The sequence below is a fragment of the Petaurus breviceps genome, unplaced genomic scaffold (assembly GCF_028583685.1).
Source record: "Petaurus breviceps papuanus isolate PSGF00001 unplaced genomic scaffold, PetGlider_PUasm1.0 118, whole genome shotgun sequence".
Classification (NCBI taxonomy): Eukaryota; Metazoa; Chordata; class Mammalia; order Diprotodontia; family Petauridae; genus Petaurus; species Petaurus breviceps.
Window position 1 is genome coordinate 7,711,943 of NW_027185616.1, and position 9,887 is coordinate 7,721,829.

Genomic DNA, 9,887 nt, shown 5'->3' on the forward strand with positions numbered 1-9,887 from the left:
TTCTGCAAACAAGAGGAGATGAAGTGCAATGACAAATTAAACGGTCAAGGGATGAAAATTAAGAGAAGTAAAATAACAAGCAGGAGAGTCAAAATGGGGGTAAGGAGAGAGAGAAACCAAGAGCCCCAAGAGACAGAAGAAGGAGATTGGAGTGTATGTCCCCCATCCAAGAAGCCTCATGCAATATCCTCTGGGTGTGGAATCCAACTTTCTGGGAGTTGTTTATGTACATACAGCAGGAGGTATTGGGGGCAAACACCTCCTGAAGAGTCCAAGGATGATATGATTATCAAAGACAATATTAGCCAAGGAATTAAGTGATTGTTGTATGTCATACAGGGCATGGGAAGTGTCATTAGCAAGAAAGGAGACGGTGGCTCTTAAATTGGAAAGAATAACTTCATGAGCCAAGTGGCCATACCACGGGAGCAATACTTGGACATGTACCAGAGGACATTTTCCCAGAAACCTTGCTTGGTACTGTATTGGAATGCCAACATTCATGTTATTGTAGATTGGAATTGATGGGACTATTTGGCCAAGCATGTGTAGACTGAGAAGTTGATAGGGAAAAAGGCAGTGGGAGGTGAGGACTACATCAAGGGGGTGAGAGGTATTGTTATTAGCTATCCCATATAGGAAGACTGTCCCAGGGGAAGTGAGTAGAGAACCCTCAGTGTTATTGAGGCTAGATCTTAACAGGATTGCCTGGGATAGGGACACAATGCATCTGCCAGGAAGATATCGAGGCCAATGTTTGCTAATATTATAAGGGTACAGAGTGTCATGGGCATGTGGGAGATATTTGAGGGGATCTTGAAAAAGGAGGTCATATGATTTAGTGATGGTGGGACCCTTGCTCCCCCTTTCCATATTCGTTGAGATGGAGGTGATAGAAACTTCTTTGTCACCCCCCAGCCCAGGAGCAATGTTGGGCAACTGTCAAGTTTCAGAGTAGATGGGCGGGAGAATGCTTTAGAAAGCAAAAGGATGGAGGGCAGAGCCAAGATGGCAGAGTAAAAACAGGAATGTATCTGAACTCCCACTCCAACCACCTCCAATACCTGTAAAAAAAAAGTTACTCTAAACAAATTTCAGAGCTACAGAACCCACAAAGTGACAGAGAGAAACAAATCTCCTGCTGAAGGTAGCTTGGCAGGCCGACAGGAAGAGTCAATCGCACCAGACTGGGAGCTGAGCCCAGCCCCACATGAGCCACCCAAGCCCAGACCCGGGGCAGCCCCAGCCAGAGAAGACGCTAGGAGAGTGAATCACCAGCAGCTGTGGTGATTTCCAGACTTCTCAACTGATAAATGCCAAAGAGAAAGTAAAAAGTCAATGGGGAACTCTATTGGAACTGGGTGGCAGAAGAGTGCAGTCCAGCCCCAGCCCCCTGGGGTGAGAGGTGGTAGAGACACAGTGGCTGCAGCTGCTGCCCTATGGCTGCCTCCAGAGCTCCTGGCCTGCAGATTGCAGGTGGACCAAGCAACCATTCAGAGGGTAAAATTGCTCTTGCTTTGACCTGCTTGGATCTGGGTCGCAGTCAGGTGGTGGTCCTGGGGTATGGCCAGTTTGCCAGAGCTTATGTTGGCTGTAGAGAGGGCACCTTCCTCACACCTCTGACAACATTTGTGAAAACCCCAGCAAATTGGGACACAGCTCTCTCCACTCTAGAAGCAGAGTTCTACGGTGGCAAAGAGCTCAAAAGTCAAGTAATTGGCTGGCAAGATGAGCAAGCAGAGAGGAAGCATAATCTGATCATAGAATCTTTTTGGGGGGATAAAAAGGATCAAAATATGGAACCAGAAAAAAGACAATGAAGCCAAAACTCCTGTATCAAAAGCTTCCAAGAAAAATATGAATTGGTTACAGGCCATGGAGGAGCTCAAGAAGGATTTGGAAAATCAAGTAAGAAAAGTAGAGGAAAAATTGGGAAGAGAAAGAGAATGATGCAAAAAAAAAAATCATGAAAAGAGACTAGAAGGGCCAGTGCAATACCAAGGAGGCTAACAGTGGAAGGTCTAGTTCCAATTTGTGTAACTAGGGTTAAGGGGATAGCCATAGGGAGTTTTTCTACTGCCCGAGGACAGTGAAGATAAACCCAGCAATCCCTTACCCCCCACCTCCACATACTCCCACCCAATGGAGGCCCCAAAGTGGACTAAAGCATTAGCTTCCCATCTCAGGGGCAGCAAATTGGATCCTAGGCATGGGAACTATAACAACAACAAAATAATAATAATAAAATGATCACACCTAGCACCACAAGCAAAGGAGAATAAGGCAAGTTCTAGGAAGCCAAGGAAACACAAAGACCATTCACTGATCACTAGACTTTATTCTGGAAACGTGAGTCCAGCTGGGAAGGCCCTCGAGTCTCATAGCTATGGAGGTGGTTAGAATAACCCTATAAGGAGCCTTCCACTTAGCCCCTAGTGGGTCAGATCCTTGGGTCTTCCAAGATTTCAAATAGACCCCAGGGCTGACTGCCAGTGAGGAGGCAAGGACAGTTTTGTCAGGCTTGGGGAGATGGGTGTCTACATATTCTGTCAACACCTTTCATACCTGACCCAGGGCAAGAGACTATTTGGGGAGTAACTGATATTCCAGATCTACTCAGATGTCATTGGTGAGGAAAGGTCTATCATAAATGTAAGTTCAGATGGGCTGAGCTTAATGTTTGTCCATGAGGTTATACATACCCTAAGTAAGGCCACAGGGAGTAATTTTACCCAGTCCTGTTTCATTTCAAGGGTCAATTTAGTCAGAGTTCTTTTAAGGGTATGGTTCATTATTTCTACTTCCCCAGAGGACCGGGGATGCCAAGCAGAATGGAGATGGTGAATTATGGATGCCCAGTGCCTGGGCCACTCCTTGGGTGACTTGGGAGGCGAATGCTGGGCTACTGTCACTCTGAAGGGATGGCAGCAAACAAAACTGAGGAATCATTCCATTTACAAGGATTTTAATGACCTTTTGGGTCTTTTCTGCTTGGGACAGGAAGATCTCAACTCACCCTATAAATGGGTCTCCTAGACAAGGAGGAGCTGGCATCCCCTACAAGAGGGCATGTGAGGGAAGTCAATCTGCCAGTCCTCCCCTGGGAAGAATCCCCACTTTGGACAGGAGTAAGGCAGGGCAGGGGTCTCATTGCCTCATCTGGACTAGCTTGGGCACAAATTGGGCATGCCCAACATACCCAGCTTATAGTCTCCAACATTTTGGAGACTACCTTCCAACATCCCATAAAAAAGGGCTTGAATATGATATGGAGAGCATGTTTACCTAAGTGGGTGAAGTATGGAGGAAGGGAAGGAGAGAATTTGGAACTCAAAAGTTTTAAAAACAAATGTTAAAAATTGTTTTTACATGTAACTGGAGAAAAATAAAATACTAAATAAAAACAAATTGATATTTTTCTGATGGTTAAAAAATATTCAGCAATTTGGATTAGATTAATTTGGATACAGAATAAGGAATGGATTAGAGATATTGACAATATTTGTTATTTCAAGGGTTGTTAATAAAGTTGGGGAAATTTCAGGGTGGAGAAGATGGCTTCAGTGTTAATAAGACTTTTAGATTTCTCTTCTTTTAGTTTGCCTGGCACAAAGGGATGAGATTAGTCTAAAAGGAAAAAAATAAAGCTGAGATGATTGCTGTTAAACCTTAAGCTATCCTAACACTGGGAAGGAAGTGTACTCAACCTAAAGTTCATAAACTTAGATAATTAGGCCATTCACTTTTTCCAATGGCCATCCTTACCACAGAAATGACATCATACTCCAAAGAATTTTAGGAAAATCTAGTCACTAATAGAGTTCCCAATCCACTAACTCTGAAGACAACCATTCCCTTGCTTTCAGGCTAGAAATTCTGAATTTACAAAGCCATAAATTTAATTTAAGTCAATCCTCTCTTTTTGTCTTGGCAGGATAAAGCATTTTGCAATTGTTATCAGTTCAGTGAGTGGGCTAGCAAAGGGAATGCAGTTTTTCTTTGAATCTTAAGAAGAAAATCCTTGCAAAGGCAGCAGCTCCTACCTCAGTGGAATTTTCAAAGGAATTGACTGTGCCTGAAGGACTCTTAAAGACCTGCCTGAAGTCATTGACCTTAATCCACCAAAGTTTATTGGGGACAAATCTGAGGAAATGCTTCAGGTATGAAGATGACAATCATTGATTTTGAATAAGGATTGTATACTGTCCACAGAACCTCAGGTCTGTCCTTTAAAAAATTTTTATTTTAAATTTAAGTAATAAAACAAGCATTCCCATAACATAGTATAATAAAAAGATGATTGCATATTAAACTGTAAATCTACTATGTACAATTTGTTATTCTTTTCAAATATACAACAAAATTATCATGAAATTTCTTTTTTTCTTACTTCCCCCCACATGCCCTAGAGATAGCTGCCATTAAACACAAATAGGTATATGTATGTGCGTGCATGTGTATGTGTAGGTAAAAATACTTCTATTTATCAGTTCTTCCAAGGGATGTAGATAATGTCTTTCTTCATATCTTTATAGTTAATTGGGGTATTTATAATAGTAAAAATAATTTGTTCATTCAAAGTCATTCTTAAAACAATATCACTGTTATAATATATATGTATATATTGTATATAGACAATGTTCTCTTGGTTCTGCTCATTACTCTCTTCATGATTTCATATAAGTTTTTCCATGTTTTTTATAAGTCATTAAGATCATCATTTCTTAGAGCACAGTAGTATTCCATCACAATCATATACCACAACTTGTTCACAGTTCTCCAATTGATGGGCATCCCTGAAATTTTCAGCTCTTTGCCACCACAAAGACAGCTGTTATAAACATTTATAAACATTCAAATATAAACTTTTCCTTTTATATTAATTTTCTTCAGAGATGACTAAGTAGTGGTATTGCTGGGTCGAAGGGTATAGGTAGTTTAATAACTCTTCAGGCATAATTCCAGATTGCTCTCCAAAATGGTTGGATCAGTTCACATTTCCACCAACAATGAATTAATAGCCCAATTTTTCCACATCTCCTCCAATATTTGTAACTTTCCTCTTTTAGCCAATCTGGTTGGTGTAAAATGATATCTTAATTTGCATTTTGCTAATCAATAAGGATTTAGAGTATTTTTTCATATGACTATGAAGTGTTTTGATTTCTTCTTCTGAAAATTGCTTGTTCATATCCTTTGACCAATCACCAATTGGGGAATGACATATTCTTATGGATTTGACAAAGTTCTTTATATATTTTAGATATGAGACCTTTATCTGATAAACTGTTTATAAAATCCCCCCATTGTCTGTTTTCCTTCTGATTTTGACTACATTTCTTATTTATTTAATTTTTTTTCATTTTAATGTAATCAGAATGATCCCATTTACACCTAACTTTGCTCTCTATCTCTTTATTCATATTATTCACCTCTCTATTAGTCTGATAAATAATTATATTCTGTGTTCTAATTTTCTTGTAAAATCTCTCTTTATATCTAGGTCATGTATCCATTTTGACATTATCTTGGTAAATGGTGTAAGATACTGGCCTATGTCCAGTTTCTGCCATACTGTTTTTCTGTTTTCTCAGCAATTTTTAACAAATAATGAATTCTTATCCCAAAATCTTAAGTCTTTATTCTTGTCAAATACAAAGTTACTATATTTGTTTCCTGCCGCAAGTTTTATGTCTCCTCTATTCCATTGATCTACCTTTCTATTTCTTAGTTACTACCAGATGGTTTTGATAATTACTGTCATATAGTTTAAGATCTGGTACTGCTAAAAAACTCCTTACTTTACTTTTTTTCATTATTTCCTTTGATATTTTGGTTCAAATGAATTTTGTTATTACTTTTTCTAATTCAGTAAAAAAAAGTTTTGGTAATTTAATTAGGATGGCCTTGAACATATAAATTAGTTTGAATAAAATTGTCATTTTTTATTATATCGACCCTACCCATGAACAATTTGTGAAATCTGATTTTATTTGTATAAAAATTTGAGTTTTTAAAAATAATTTTGTTTATATAGTTCCTGGGTTTGTTTTGGCAGGTGTACTCTCAGGTACTTTATACTGTCTAGTGTTATTTTAAATTGGGGGCATTTTTTATAATGTCTTCTTGCAGAGTTTGTTTGTGACATATAGTAGTGCTGATTATTTAGGTGGATTTACTTTATATCTTGCTACTTTACAAAAATTATTAAACATTTCAACTAACATTTTAGTTGAATCATTGGTATTTTCTAAGAATATCATATCATCTGCAAAAGAGACAGTTTTATTACTTCATTCCATATTATGATTACTTTTATTTCTTTTTCTTCTCTTAATACTACTGCTAGGATTTCCAATACAATACTGAATAATATTGGTGACAGGAGGCATCTTTATTTCACACCTGATCTCACTAGGAAGGCATATAATTTATCCCCAATAAAAATAATGCTTGCTGATGATTTTAGATAAATGCTTTTAATGAATTTAAGGAAAATGCATTTTTACCAACACTTTTAAGAGCTTTTAATAAAAATGAGTGTTGAATTTCATCAAAACGTTTTCTGCATCTATTGACGTAATCATAAAATTTTAAAAGTTTTATTATTGATATGATCAATTATGTTACTAGGTTTTTTTCCCTTTATGTTGAACAAGTCCTGCATTGCTGGTATAAAATTCATTTGATCATAATGTATAATATTTGGAATATATTGTTGTAATCTTTTAGCTAGTAGTTTATTTAGGATTTTTGCATCCATATTGATTAATGAAATTAGTTTATAATATTCTTTTTCTGTTTTTACTCTTTTTGGTTTAGGTAGTAATATCATATTTGTTTCATAAAAGGAATTTGGTAGGATCCCTTCTTTACCTATTATTTCAAATAATTTATTTAACATTGGAATTAATTGATCTTTAAATATTTTATAGAATTCATTTGTAAATCCATCTGGTACTTGTACTTTTCTCTTAGGAAGCTCATTTATAGTCACTTTAATTTCTTTTTCTAAAATAGCTCTATTTAGTTATTCTATTTACTATTCTTCTAATCTAGACAATTTATGTTTTTGTAAATAGTCTTCCATTTCACTTAGATTATTATATTTATTGTCATGTAATTGGGCAAAATAATTCCTTATAATTGTTTTAATTTTATCTTCATTGGTGGTAAATTCACCGTTTTCATTTTTGATCCTTAGTGATTTGGTATTCTCTTTTAAAATCAAATTAACCAATAGTTCATCTTTTTTTTTCATAAACCAACTCCTAATTTTGTTTCTTAATTGAAGGATGTTTTTGCTCTTAATTTTATTATTCTCACCTTTAAATTTTAGGATTTCCAAATTAGTGTATAATTGGGAAATTTTAATTTGTTCTTTTTCTAGTTTTTTTCAAATGCTTTATTAACTTCTGATTTACATCATTCATTTCCACCAGATTTTGAGTTACAGATTTTCTCCCTATTTTTCCCCTACCCACTGCTCCAAAATAGCAGTCCCACAGGATATCCCCTCCTCCAATCTGCTCTCTCCCATATCTTCTCCCATACCCCACTTCAACTTTTCCAGTAAGACATGGTGGATCTCTATGCCCCAGTGCCTGTATATCTTATTTCTCAAATACATGTAAAATAGTATTAATAATAGTATATATATACTTAAACATTTGATTTTAAAACTTTGAATTCCAGATTCATACCCTTCCTCCCTTGTCACCCACCCTTACTGGGAAGATAAGCAGCTCAGTATAGGTTGTATATGTGTAACTAATGCAAAACATTAACATAAGACATTGTAAAAGAGTGACTATATTTCCCTCCCTCCTATCCCACCTCCCACTTGTTCTATTCTCTACTTTGATCCCATCCCTTTTCAAAAGTGGGTGCTTCCAACTTCCCTCCCCCCCAGCCTGTCCTCCCTTCCATCATCCCGCTCTCATCCCTTCCCCCCCTATTCTCCTGTAGGGTGAGATACCCTATTTAGTGTGTATTTCATTCCCTCCCCGAGCCAAATTCAATGAGAATTGAATTGACCCATTCAGTTTTACCTTCCTATTCTTCCTCTCCATTGTAACCATTTTCCCTTGCCTCTTCTTTATGAGATAGTTTGCCCCATTCTATCTCTCCCAATCTCCTCTCATTATATTCCTCTCTCACCTCTTAATTTCACCTTTTAGGTATCATTCCTTCCTATTAAATTGGTCCTGTGCCCTCTATCTATGTATACCTGTAACCCTATATACACACATTCACATATGTATTCATACACCCGTATGCCCTCCTATATATATTCCCTTCAACTATTTTCATCCTGATAAAAGTTTCATTAGTTACAATTATTGTTTTTCCATGTAGGAATATTACTAGTTCAATTTTGATAAGTTCCTTATGATTTCTTTTCCCCGTTTACCTTCTCATGCATCTCTTGCTTCTTATATCTGAATGACAAATTTTCTATTCAACTCTGGTTTTTTCATCAAGAATGTTTGAAATTCCTCTATTCAATTGAATGATCATATTTTCCCCTGAAACATGATACTCAGTTTTGCTGGGTAGGTGATTCTTTGCTGGGTTTTAATCCCAGCTCCCTTAACCTCTGGAATATCATATTCCAAGCCCTTCTATCCATCAGTGTAGAAGCTGCCAGATCCTGAGTTATCCTGATTGTGTTTTCACAATATTCAAATTGTTTCTTCCTGGATGCTTGTAATATTCTATCTTTGATCTGGGAATTCTGGAACCTGGCTATAATATTCCTAGGAGTTTTCTTTTGGGGATCTTTTTCAGGAGGTGATTGGTGGATTCTTTCAACCTCTATTTTGCCCTCTGGTCCTAAAACATAAGGGGAGTTTTCCTTGAGAATTTCTTGGAGGACAGTTTCTAGGTTCTTTCTTTGATCATGGCTTTCAGATAGTCCAATAATTTTTAAATTATCTCTCCTGGATCTATTTTCCAGGTCAGTGGTTTTTCCCATGAGATATTTCACATTGCCTTCTATTCTTTCATTTGTTTGGATCTGTTTGACAGCATCTTTATTTCTCATAAAGTCATTAGCTTCCATTTGCTCCAATCTAATTCTGAAGGAATGATTCTCCTCAGTGAGCTTTTGAGATTCTTTTTTCCATCTGGCAAATTCAGCTTTTTAAGGCATTCTTCTCCTCATTGCCTTTTTGAGTCTCTTTTGCCATTTGAGTTAGTCTATTTTTTAAGGTGTTATTTTCCTCAGTCAGGCTGTTGTCTCTCATTTCATAATTTTCTTGCATGGTTCTCATTTCTCTCCCCAATTTTTCCTCCACTTCTCTTATGTGCTCCTTAAGGTCCTCTATGGCATGTAACCAGCTTGTATTTTCCTTTGAAGCTTTTGGTGCAGGAGTTCTGACTTCCCTGTCTTCCTCCTGTTCCATGCTTTGATACTTTTTGTCCCCAAAATAGGAGTCTAATGTTGGATTGCTTTGCTTGGTTTGTTTCCTTTGCCTGCCCATTTTGCCACTCAATTACTTGACTTTGGGGCTTTTTGCCACAGTAGGACTCTGCCACCAGACAGGGGAGCTTCGTTCCAAACGCTGGGGTTTTCTCAGCTGCCAGAAGTATTGGTTGGGTGCCCTCTCTGAAGCTTCCACATGCCCTGGCAAGCTGGTCACACACCCCAGGACCTCCACCCTAGACCACAATCCATATCCAAGCAGGTTAAAGAAAGAGCGATTACCCCTCAGACTGGTTGCTTGGTCCCCCTACACTCTGCAGGCCAGGAGCTGAAGCTGCTATGTGGCAGCGGCTGTGATGCAGCCCTCAGCGGCTTCTCACCCCAGGGGCAAAAGCTGATGCACTCCTAACTACTAGGTCCCAAAGTCCACACTGCATTGACCTCTCACTTTGTCCCTAGG